The 12684-nt window shown below is 52.9% G+C and overlaps 1 long non-coding RNA gene across 1 annotated transcript in view; it reads right to left on the bottom strand.

Annotated features, from left to right (window-relative positions):
• The window catches only part of LOC131828026 (uncharacterized), a 39922-nt gene extending 27731 nt beyond the window's left edge, over positions 1 to 12191 (bottom strand). The window contains exon 1 of the long non-coding RNA XR_009352193.1: positions 11904 to 12191. This is a non-coding gene — a long non-coding RNA (uncharacterized LOC131828026). The remainder of the gene's footprint in view (positions 1 to 11903) is intronic.
• Positions 12192 to 12684: the final 493 nt, after the last annotated feature.

Genomic DNA, 12684 nt, shown 5'->3' with positions numbered 1-12684 from the left:
CTCCCTATTCCACAGGGCCTCATGGCACATCCTGGAGGATGTCAGGGCCCGATTTTGTCCCTGGCCCATTCCACGTTCCCTCCTGCCCCCTGACATAGAGTGAGCGGCTATGATCAGCCCGCTGGGTGTTAGAGTGCAGGAGCCAGACCCCGCCCCTCTGACCTCACGTGTCCCGCACATGGCATTAGAGCTTCTCAGAAGCAGGGCACCCGACGTTTGATACTCTCACCTGTTGCTTGACCCTGTCTCTCTAAAAGTCATTCCTAGGTGTCAGCACACCAACAGAAACCATTCCTCTGGATTGAGTGCTTAGATGTCGAAGCTACAAGAGGTTCCCCAATCCTTCCTACCCCAACTGAACTGCCCCCCAAATGGCAGGCCTCACTCCCCTTGTAGAGTCTGAGGCTGCCTGGACAGCGACGTCAAGGGTGTGTGTTTCTAAAATGAGGGCCCAGGAGGGGCTGTGCCAGGGTACACAAACTCATCCATTCATCAAGCCACCACCCCCACTTTACAGAGTGGGAAGAAAGGATGTCTTTACTCGTTCATAAAATCCAGAAGCACCTAGGTGGGAATGAGGAATAGCTGGTATATGGTGCCCCTTAAAAGCCACCATCTGTTGAGAAACTACCAAGCACCTGGCATTTGATAGACACTGTCCCCATTCTAATGACAGTCATTTCATAGATAAGGAAACTGAGGTTCAGAGTGGTTCTCTGGCCCAGTCACAGGCCTCTTAAGTGGCTGAGCTGGGATTTGAACCCAGAGTGGCCCAGGCTGGTGTCGTGGCTTCCAGAGGCATGGAGGGGCCTGAGCCTCTCAGTGAGCAGGAGCCTGAAAGAGGCATGGTTTCTAGTGTTCATATTAATTGGCTCTGCAGTCTCACAGTTCAGTCTCAGCTGGCTAAACATGTTCCAGCAGCTGATTGCTGAGGCAGAACTATGGGGTGATGGAATGAGTGTTCAGAAGCATTCCCTTTCCTCCTTGGACCCAAGTAAAAACTGTAGTAGAAACCCCAAGTCCTCCTGAGTCAGGTCAGACAAGCCTCACGATATCAGGCTACAGGTAACACAGGAACCCCTGCGTTGCATACGGTCACGAAAATGACCAAAATTCTTTATGACTTTGAAAATATGATCCTGAAATGGATCACGCAAAGTAGTGAGCTGCCCGTTATTTGAAGGTATCCAAAAGGGGCACTTGGGTGGCTTCGTTGGTTACATGTCTGCCTTTGGCTCAGAGTCCTGGGATCTAGCCTCATGATGAGCAGGAAGTCTGCTTCCCCCTCTCCCCTGCCCCACTCCACCCCGCTCATGCTCTTTCACTCTCAAATAAGTAAATAAAATCTTAAGAAAAAGAAGAAAAGTATCCAATAGATCCTGGATATTACTGGGGAAGTGGGAGTGGTGCTTCCTGTATATACCTGAGATCTGTATATCCATGTAGGACAGACATCTCAGCGTAAGTATATACAGTCTCAACAAAAGCAACATAGGAATTGGTGTGTGCACATGTATGGACTTGTGTGTGCATGTGTGTATGCAGGCACATGTGTGCAAGTGTGTGCATGTGCGCTGTGGTATGTATGCATACACGTGTGTGCATGTATGTGTATATGTGCACTGTGTGTGTTTGCACATACAGGCATGTGCATATGTATGTGTGTTGCACTGGAGGAAGGGATGGGGAGCTGGGGTATCTGTGAGGGTCTCTCGATGTCCCTCCTAACTTCACCCATTACTCTTCAGCTTTAATTTATTACATATTGGAGGCCTTACACCGAAAGCAGTTTGAAAATCACTGCTAGAAGGGAATGGTGAGTTAATGAAGAATTTTGAGCAGAGAGGTGACATAGTAAGATGTGCATTTTAGAAATATCACTTTGCTTGTAGGCAGGAGGATGGGTTGCAGAGAAGTGAGAGCAGAGGGGCTAGGTCAATGGGGAGGGGACTGTAGCACTGACCACAGCAGGAACTAGGCAGTATGGGACAGAAGGGGTGGAATCGAGAGGTATTTTAGAGGTAAAATCAGAGGGCTTGGCAGATCCTGGAATATGCAAGATGAGAAAAAGGAGGCATCCTGCCTAATCTGCTGGTTCTGGTCTGGAAGGAAGGAAGTGGGCATTGCAGAGTCGGAGCACCACAGAGAGCGGAGGGGGGATGGGTTGAGTAGGGGGCATGTGGGTAGGACAGCTCCGTGCCATGTTCAGAACACAGCCAGTCACCCGGCAGCTGCGTCTTCAAATCCAGAGCTCCCTGGAGAACTCTGGGCTCTAGGCATAAGCCTGGGCTTTCAACATAGAAATGTTGAGCATGTCATCCAGGAATGTCACCTCCCCCTTTATCAGGCAACCCTGGGGGAGGTAGGGAGAGGGTAGCTGGAAAAAGGAAAAGGACCCAGCAATGAGCAGAAGGGGCAGAGAAATGAGAGCTGGTGAAAGAAATGACAAAACGATGATATGTGAGTGGGCTGCTGGATTTAAGTGTCTGAGGCTCAAGAGATAGCACTAGGTTCAGATTCATGAGTCATAAGCACCTAGGAGGTCATCAACATGGCGGAGAGGATGGAGTGAGGACCATGAGGCTTGGGAACATCGATGTGTCAGGGAGAGGGAGGAGGAGGAGTCCTTAGAGGAGGTGGTACAGACTCACTAGAAAAGTATGAATGAGGACTGGGTAGAATCTCAAAAGCTGGCTCAGTCAGGGTACTTCTGGATGCAAGTAATAGAATCACTTCCTAAATATAAAAAGCTGACTAATTAGGTAATAGGAACATAGATTCTTTTACAAGGCGACCATAGGGAGGCAATTCCAAGGTTGGTTCAACCGCTAAGTCAGGCCTCTTTGGGCTTTTCCTTGTGTTTGAGAGATGGCGGTAGCAACTCCAAACATCATTTTTTCTCCAATCATGTGGCTTTCTCTTTGGGTCCCTCTTCTCCCTCTATGAGAAAGTGAGTGTTCCTAGGAAGCCTTCCCAGGTAGACTCTCCCTCAGTTCAACTGAGCCAGTCCCAGCAGCAGGGTGGCTGGCTAGTGAGGAACTAGCATTTCAGCCTCATGGTGGAAACTAAGCTCTCACCGCAAGAAGGTTGGAGAAAGTCTGGCCATCAGGAGAGTGGCCCACAGCGGCTTCCTCTGGAGCCCACAGAGCAGAGGCTTTCAGAAGTCGGGAGTGGTAGTTTCCACCAGAGCAGAGGAGCCCTGTGCTAGGAACACACGGGAAGTAACGATACAGGGTATAGGGGTATTTACAAAAACAGTTTCAGTAGGTTGGGGGAGAAATAGAAACTGAATTACAGGTGAATTGAGAAGTGAATGGGGAGAAGGAAGTGGAATAGGTAGACCAGTGGTCCCCCACAGGGGTCAGGGCGGGGCAGGTTCTGTCTTCTAGGGGATGTGGGGTAAGGTCTGGAGACGCTTCTGGTTGTCACAACTGGTGGAGGTTGTAATGACAGTCACTGGGGTCTTTTGGCATCTTCCCAAACTGAAAGGAAGGTGCATCTTGTGGGTAGAGGCAGTGACATGGCTAAGCCTCCCACCGTGCTGTGTAGACTGAATGTTTGTGTCCCCCCAGATTCTCGTGTTGAAGCTCTGCCCCCCAGCATGATAGAATTGGGAGAGGAGACACTTGGGAGGCAGTTAGGGTTGGATGAGATCAGGAGGGTCGGGCCTTCACGATGGGATTAGCATCCCCAGAAGAGGAGACACCACAGAGCTGGTAGCCCCTCTCCCAGCGCTCACAGGAAGGGCTGCGTGAGGACACGGTGAGGGGCGGCCATCTGTAGGCCAGAGGGAGAGCCCTCACTGGAAACCGAGCTCTGCCAGACCTTCATCTTGGCCTCCCTACCTCTAGGACTGGGCGGGATAAATCTGCGTCTGAGCCACCCAGTCTCCATATTGTGTCATGGCAGCCCACGCGAACAAAGGCAAACACACAGGACTGTCCCCACCAGCGTGATCTGGTCCACGGCATCAGTAGGGCTGAGGTTGACAAGCCCAGGTGTAGACTACCCTTCATGAAGTTAGCTCGGGTGGGGAAGAAGAGTAAAAAAGGCAGGGGTAAGGGAGGTGGGAGACGCAGCAGCACATTCCTGGACTAGGGACGTGGGTCCAGAGAAAGGGACTAGAAATTTAGAAGAGATGTTGGGTGGCTGGTGGGAGGGGTGGGCACGGAGCCAGGAGGGTGGGTCAAGAGTCCACTGAGGCGAGGCCTCAAGCAGGAAGAAAAGAACCTGCACGTGCAGCCCAATGACTGAGAGGCACAGAGGGCGCTGGGGGCGGGCGGGAGGAGGGGGGCCTGGAACCTGGAACTCGGGGTTATTCCTTCCCCAGGACCATGAGATTTTGGAATAATATGAGATGAAGTCATCCTCTGAGTGGTGGGGGGGGGGTGGTAAAGAAGGAGGGAAGGGACAGTCTGGAAGCGTTTTTAAGGAGAACATAAAGAGGGCAGGCCAAGCACAGGAAAGGAGCGTACAGAGAGCTTGGCTGAGCTTGGAGGCTGGGTTGGTCCCGGGCACAGTCCCCATAGCTGCATGACTTCCTCCAAAATGCTCGGCACTCGGGGCCAGCCAGCACTAACTGGTGGGTCAGGGGTGCCGGGTGCAAAAGGACGAGGAGCTTAGAGAAGTGATAGGAAATGTTTCAGGTGATCAGTCCTGTGGCCCAGGCCCTGGCAAATCATATAAACCGTCAAGACCTCAATTTCCTCAACTATAAAATGGGATTTGCCCATTACCACATGGGGTCCAGTGACAGCTGATGAGTGAGGCTTTGTGCACAGTGACTCCTTCCTGAAATACTTGTAATTAACATTAGAACGACGGTTCCCAGCAATTGCATGGGCATCTTCGTTCAGTTCCTATTCCCCCCCGCTGCCCTTCCCCACTCGTGTGTGTTCAGACCTGGGGACTTCTGTCCTGGCATGACAGACCCACCCATAAATGAAGGACAGAGACACCCGCTGACCTTCCCTCTCTGGTGTCAGGGATCCTCCCACTGCCCTGCCTCTCCAGGGCACCCTCCCGATCCCAGGGCCCAGGCCCCTTGGGATCCCGTGTCCCAGGCTTGTTGGCAGGAGACTTTGATGAGCACGTGGACAGAGAGGATACCTTCACCGCCACCGCCGCTGGTGAATCTGGCTCAGCTGGAGCGAGAGGGAGCCAGCCAGGGAACCAGAAGAAAGGGAAATGTGAGAAAAAAAAGGGGTGGGGAGTAAAGAGCAGCTGGAGATCCAAGTTGGCCAAGAGTTGGAACTAGACAAATGGGGGAACTGGGAAAGGTGGGCATCCCGGGAGCGTTTTCCACCCTGTCCTGTAGACTGGACAGCGGACAGGTGGCGGGAAGTGGGAGCCCAGGCCAGGGCCCAGGCGGGAGAGGGGAGGGCCAGGACACCCCAGAAACACAGACATTGGGGGAAAAGGATGGGGGTGGGTGGCTAGGGAGAGGGAGGGCTGTGACCGCAGGGCCTGGGACACCGCACATCGTGCCACCGGAGCAGAAACCAGTTTGGGAAGGAAAGACAGGTCAGTGATAGTTACAGACTTACGTTCCATAGCTATAATTTGTATAATAACAATAACAGCTCCCAGTGAGTGAGCATCCACTCTGTACGGGGCAGACCAGAGACAGACGCTTGTTTAGCCATAAACCATGAGATAGTTACCAGTAATCCCACCGACACAGGTGGAGGCTGGGGCTGGTAGAGGCCATGAACTTGGCCAGGGCCATGGGGCTGGGAGGAGGTGTAGCCAACCCCCCAACTCCCCTGCTCCTTTCTCCTCATACACTCAGTTCCTCTCTCCCCAGTCTGTAGGCCTCACCCAGACGTCCTAGGAGCTACCCTGCTGGGCCAAAAATTGCCATTGTCCCAATTTCTTATGTCCAGTTTTTGAAGATAATCCCAGGCTAATACTCAAAGGCATGCATTTTGATGGCTGTGAAACAGAGGAAGTTGTTTTGAACAGGGGGCTATTTTGTCATTCTTTCTACAAGCCATTAACTGATCGTTTCATTCATTCCTTCCCTTCTTCATTCATCCATTATTTATTCACCAAGAGTCACTGTAGTATGAGGGTTAGGGACATAGGCTCTGGTCTCTGACTGCCTGAATTCGAATCCTGACTCCCCATCCATGAGTTTTAGGAACCTAATTCTTCTATCCATTTGCCCATCTGGAAAATGGGAAAGACACCGCCTCGGGTCAAAGCGTACCTGAACAGTACCCGGCTCTGGTCTGTGCTAACCAGGAGATGCTAAGTTCAGGGGGCCTGGCTTCCGCCCTGGAGATGCTCAGGTGGCTGCTCTGTCCACCCCACCCATCAGCCAAGATAAGGACAGGGTGAGGCCCGATGACCCTCGCCTCTCAGTGACTTTTCTTTCAGGGGCAGATGCTGTAGCCTCACGCCAGAGCCCAGAGGGGGCACGAGGCTACCTTTGAGCAGGGTAACCTGCACCACAGTGCCTGCCTCTTTGAGGCCGTGCAGCAGAGTGCATTCCTTTGATGGCTTTCTTCTTCCCTGACTCTGGAAACATCTGCCTGGTGGAGGCAGGAGAGGCTTTTCAGATTCTAGGGGCTGGCTCTAACAAGGGCTCATCTCCCTAGGGAGGCTAGCTGATCAAGATCAGGTCCCACAGCCCAGAATGCTGACCCCAGGTGCCTCACAGCAGAAGGCAGAGCCCAAGAAGGGAAGTCACAGCTGTAAGTAGGGCAGTGGCCTGGGCTTTGTCGCCGGCTAAAGACATCCGCTGCCCCCAATGTTTTGTGTGCACCCCGGCTGCTGCTCCCTCCGGGCGACAGCTTCTGATCTCTTCCTTTTGCTGGCACTCTGGCAGAACAAGGCCCGCATCTCATTTGTCTGGCTGAGGTAGAGGCTTTCAGAGTCAGGTGGCTTGGAAAAATGAGGCGACAGAAGAGGCCGGCCAGCAATTAGGTAATGCCAGCTTACTTGCTGGGCTGCCCCTGCACGGGAGCACAGGGGAGAGTGGGCATGTGGATTCTGGGGTTGCATGAGAGGAATGGCCACAGTGTGTTGGCACCGAGGGACCCTGGGAAGTAGCTGGTGACCTAAGGCCTCTGAGCCTCATGCGTGTCATGGGGTAGAGAGTGCCACCCTCAGTGAGAGGTACGAGGTCCTAATGTAATCACTCTGTGGTAACAGGTGACAGGACAGTTGGCCAGGCCGGATTCCTTCCTTCTCTAGTGTGACCTCAGGGAAGCGGCGTGCACATAGGTGAGCTAACGCCAGACCATCAGCCCCCTGGCCCAGGGCTAGGTGGTGGGGATCCTCCAATCACTTAATCTCTCTGAACCTCAAGTCCCTCATTAAATAGTTTCTATTATTGTGTCAGCAGCTCTTCAGAATAGCCTTACAAAAAAAGGAATTATTAGTAAGTCCTATTTTACAAATGAAGAAACAAAAGCTTTGAGAAGCTCCCTTAACTGTATCCCTGGGACACACAGCTAGTGACAGAACCTTGGCTTGAGTTTGGATCCCCTACTTTTGGTATGGAATCAGGGGAGATAAGGATCTTTTTCCTCTTTACTTCTCGAAGCTGTTGCTGAGGGCAAAGGACATCTTCCATTCAGCTGTTTAACAGACTTTCTTTGAGGGTCACAACCTGCCAGCCTACGGGCTTCGTGAATACTGGTTACCTCCCTTCCTCTACCCCAGCTGCTGCCCACATTTGGACCTTTTTTTCAGTTTATTCACAAGAATTAAAACTCAGATTAGTTCTCCCTACGGACAGCACTGTCCAGAAGCTGGAGGGACTTTGGGAATGGGCAGGGAGCAGCTGGAGTCTGGGATTGGCAGGTCTTCTTCACGCTGGAGCGCTCTGGCCACAGAACGCCAAGCGAAAGCAGACGGTCTGCTCTGAGCCACAGGTGTTCTCCCAGCTCGCTGGGCACTGGAGCATCCTTTGTGGGATGTCCTTGGGGGGAGGTTTGAGAAGCAAGGATTAAGAGCTGCCTTTAGAGCTGGTTGGCCAAGAGCCAGCCAGAAAAAACAGCTTTCCCAAGATTTTGTGGGCCAGAGGCAGTGTTTCCCCTGCGCTGCCCTAACAAAATATCATAGACTTGGGGACTTCAACAGCAGAGACTTCTTTTCTTGCAGTTCTGGAGGCTGCTGGAAGCCCAAGTTCAAGGTGCCTGCAGGGTCAGTGGCTGGCAAGAACCCTCTTCCTGCCTTACGGATGGCAGACTTGAGTTGTCCCAAGTGGCCGAGAGAGGGAGAGCGAGTCAGCTCTCCGGTCCCTTCGCAGGAGGACACTATCTCTCCTAACCCTAACTATCTCCCGAAGGCCCCACCACCAAATACCAAATCACAGGAGGGTGGGATTCAGGCTCCAACACAGGCACTTGGTGGGGGGGGGGGGGGGGCAGAGTTCAGTCCACAGCATTTGTGTCCTTCTCATGTGCAAAACATATCCATCCTACCCCAGTGGCTCCCCAGCCTTGCCTCATTCCAGCCACAACTCTAAAGTCCCACCGACATACCATCTAAACTGACCGGGTAACTCAAGATGCAATTGACTCTGAGGCAATACTCTTCACCTGTGAGCCTCTGAAACCGTGTGGGTTATGGACTCCCACTATACACCCATAGGACAGACACGGAAGGCCTTCCTGTTCTGAAGGTGAGAAGCAGGAAGGGACGAGAGGGTAGTGGGACCCCAAGCAAGCCGGCAAGTTCGCAAGGCAATTGCCACTAGATCTTAAAGCTCAAGAGTAATCCTCTTTGGTTCAACGCTCTGCCTTTCAGACCCATGGAGGCAGGGGTCCCACCTCTGCGGCTGTGCCAAGTGGGGGTAGGAGGCTTCTGGCAAGGTGATGGCCCAGTCATCTCTGAACGGCCTAGAGGGTCCTTCTTCCTTTTCCTTGAAGGACAGTGCACCCTGCAGCCAAAAAGCCCTAGGCTCTGGTCCTGCAGCATATGGGAAGTATGATGCGTCTCCTGCATTCTGTCCTGCTTTCTCTTGTTCCCTCGGTGCCTTTGCTGGTGTAACCCCATAACTTGCCCAACTGCCACTGAGCTAACTCATTGGATCTGTGCTCACACCTGTGTTCTTAAACGGTTGCTTAGCCACACCCGTAGTGCTCAATTCTGAGCAAGCTTTTTCATTTTCTTGCGATGATGGTGGACTGACCCTTTTCTAGACCTCCAAGCTCTGGTTCCATTTTGTTTAAGAGTTCCTTCTTTAATTCATGTCACTCTTTTTGCATTCTACTGTAAGGACTCAGGAGATACCCAGGGGCTCTCTCAACATTCTGCTTGGAGATCTCCTCAGCTAAATATTTCATTTCAAGCTCTCAATGTTCACCTTTCACAAACACCCGACCACAGCTCCTCTGAACTCTTTGCCACCTTATAACAAGGATCACCTTTTCTCCAGTTTCCCATAACACGATCATTGTTTACATCTGAGACCTTACCAGGATTGCCCATGAGGCCCGTAGTCCTAGCACGTGCCTCAAAATTCGGTGTGAGAAGAGTGACCACACATGAGACGGTCAGAGCCAGGCTGCCATGCGGGAGGCCAGCTGGGGCAGGGAGGCTGAGCCTGCAAACCATTTTCCTGCATTTGGTGCACAGCCAGCCCCTGGGCAGGGAGCCACATTCAGTGTCCATCCCTTGAAGCCTGTCTACAGGTCACCAGGGCACTCGATGCTAGCATGTACTGAAGTCTTTTCCAAAGCCCCCTCTAAGCTGTCCTCTAAAAACACCACTTTCCAAAGGCCCAGCAGAGTGGCAAGCTTTCTGGTAGAAGGAGACTTTGCACCCACAAGCCCACAAGCGGGGTGCTGATGGGAAGGAAGAATTTCAGCCTTGCAGTGTTGGTGGATCAGGAGAGTGGGGAGACCCCTCCCGTCTTCAGTAATACTGGTAACTGGACAACACAGACCAGCCATCTGGTGCCCAGGCCTGGAAGCCCGAAGGCGGCCCCTGCATTCAGGTCTTGCCCCTTGCTGGCAGTGGGAGCTCCTTATCTCTGTTTCAATTTCTCCCTCTGAGACAGGGAGATGATGATAATTCCCATCTCGTGGAAGGGTGGTAAGAAGTTCATTCATTTAAGTAAAGTGTTGACACTAGTTTATGGCCCATAGTAACAGCTCAGGAAAAAAGTCAGCCATGATGGTGTGCTCCTGCGAACATGCGCAGTTACTGTCTGACAGCCAGTCACGAGCCAGGAGGCAATGAACAGGTGTGGTCAAAAGGGAGAGAAGACACATCCAGATGGAGCAACCATGGTTTCCAGCCTCTCTGAGCCTCAGTTTCCTCAGTTGTAAAATGAAAATTACTTAAGATAATACTTGCAAATCTTTTATCCAGAAGCACTAAGTATAAAATAAATATGCACAACTACATTTTTCAGATAAGGAAATTAGAGGCACACTGAAGTCAGAAACTTGCCCAAGGTTACCAGCTAATAAGTGGGAAAGCTGAGATGTGAGCCAAGGTCATCTGCCTTCATTGTAGAAAATAGAATTTGTTTATTCTTTTTTTTTTTTTTCATTTGGGTCTGTTAACAGGATAATGTTTGCTGCCCAAAGGAATAAATTTATTCTAAACCAAGTTTTTATTAATTTTTTTCTCCATCTTTTTGTGATAGACGATAAGTCTTCAATGTTGAAATGATCTAAAAATCCATTTGAGGAGACCTCTCTCTACACATGACAGAATCTTCTGGGGGTTAATGCCCAGAGTGGCTGATTAGGTTTAAGCTACAGCATGCCCAAATCCACAAACCAAACTAGATGGTCCTCCTGTTCAAACTCAGAGTGTAAAAGTGCCAGCTGACACTGTTTACTTCAGGTGGCATTCAAGACCACAAAAGCAGAAAAGGGGCTGAGAAACTCTCTGGGAATCCCTGAAGGTAGATTTGACCTTGGCTTAAAAAGTCAAGCTTGGGGACCTGGTGACCCTGGCATGACTCCCACCTCTGCCAACGCACGCTGGGTTGTATCTCCCCAGGCAAACTCAACTTTATTACTCAGCAACACCCATCTGTGGTTAACACATCTATGTTAAGGGGAACTTCTACAAAATCAGCGATTCTCAAGTGCAGACTACCAGCCGCATGCTTCAGAAACATTTAGGGTACTTGTTAAAATGCAGATTCCGGGCTTTACCCCAGTTCTACTCATCTCATCCTCTGCGAACAAGGCTGGGGAAGGTGTATTTCCAGCAAGTCCTCCAGACTCCAGGCGAACGCACTCAGCCTGGACCCCACATCCCAGGCAGGTGTGGAGACCTGGAGGAACCTTTCTGAACCATGACGCTACAGATCTGCTGAGCAGATCATGATCCCCTTAGAAGTGGCATCCTCAGGGGCAGGCTCCTGCTCAGGGCTGTGTGAGGGTGGGGCTGGGGGTGACCTTGGTTCCGGACTTGCACTTGCAGCCCGGGGAGTAAAGGGCTTTGTAGAAGAGAAGCCCCTTCGCTGCCTTTAGTCCCTTGCATCGCATAAGATAAGCCAGCTTCAGGAAAGGGACGCGTTCTTCCGGGAGGGGGCCGCGTGGCCACACAGCCGCCAGTCCGCGGTGACTCAGCTGCGGCAGGCTGGCGCCCGGGCCCGCGGCTGTGCCGCACGGGAAACAAAGAGCCGCTCCAACGCGCCCTCCGCGGGCCGCGCCGCACCTGCCGGCCTGCCGCGCCCCACCCCCGGAGACCGCCTCGGCAGGCGGCTATGTGGCCCGGCCGCCTGGGCTTTCCGCAGAGGCCCGCGGGCTCTCCCGGCCGCACCCCGTCCCCCGCCCTCCGAGTCGCCCCCTCCTAGCCGGAGAGCAGCCGGAGCCACCGCCCGGGCCCGCGCCTCAAGGCTCTGCGCCTGCGCGTGCTGCTCCCGGCGCCTCGCTCCCCCCAGCGCTGGGCTCCCCGCGCGCCTGGGGACCCCGCGAACTCACCCATCCGAAGCGTTTTCCAGGCGTCCGGAGAGTCGGGGTTCCTGAGGAGTTCCTCTAACCCCGCGTCTTTGTGCAGCCAGTGTCTGTCCAACCGCAGGCACCCAGACTGTCACTGTCCGGGGCAGCGGGTCTCCCGGCCTCCCTGATGCTGGTCTCTCCACGCCCCCTGCGTGGCCCTGCTTTGGGAGGGAATGGCAGGTCGCTGGTGGCTTCTACCTGACCCAGCCTCTGGCTTTCCCCTTCCTCCTGCCAGTGGCTCTCAAAGGTTGCTGCCCCGTAGAGTCACCTAGGGAGCTAAAAACAAACGGACAACCCCCCCCCCCCCCCCATGATACCCAATCCGAACTCCGGGTGTGGGACCCGGTTTGCCAAGTTCCCCCAGGTGATTCCAGTGGCTCAGCCAGGGCTGCGGACCGCGGCCCACGGACCAGGGCTTCTTAAACTTTAATAGGCATTGAAATCACCTGGGATCTTGTTAAAACGCAGGTTTTGATTCAGTAGGTCTGCGGTGGGGCCTGAGAGCCCCCATTTCTAACCAGTTCCCTGGTGTTGCTGAGGCCACGGGTCTGGGGATACATCTGGGGCTACAAGACACTTCCGTAGACAATCCTTGTCCCTTTACCTTTCTCTTGTGTTGTAATAGAGACGGTGTGGGCTGCAGAGCAGGTAGGCAGGGGCTGGAATCCCACCTTTGCCTCTCTCTAGCTTGGGGAAGTTGGACCTGGGTGTTTAAGTGTGAAACGGGAGTATGATGGTTACCTTGCCAGTTTCTGGCAAGCTT

Source organism: Mustela lutreola, chromosome 3 (assembly GCF_030435805.1).
Source record: "Mustela lutreola isolate mMusLut2 chromosome 3, mMusLut2.pri, whole genome shotgun sequence".
In the NCBI taxonomy this organism is placed as follows: Eukaryota; Metazoa; Chordata; class Mammalia; order Carnivora; family Mustelidae; genus Mustela; species Mustela lutreola.
The sequence above is the reverse complement of the archived record's forward strand: the minus strand, read 5'-3'. Positions and strand labels throughout refer to the sequence as shown.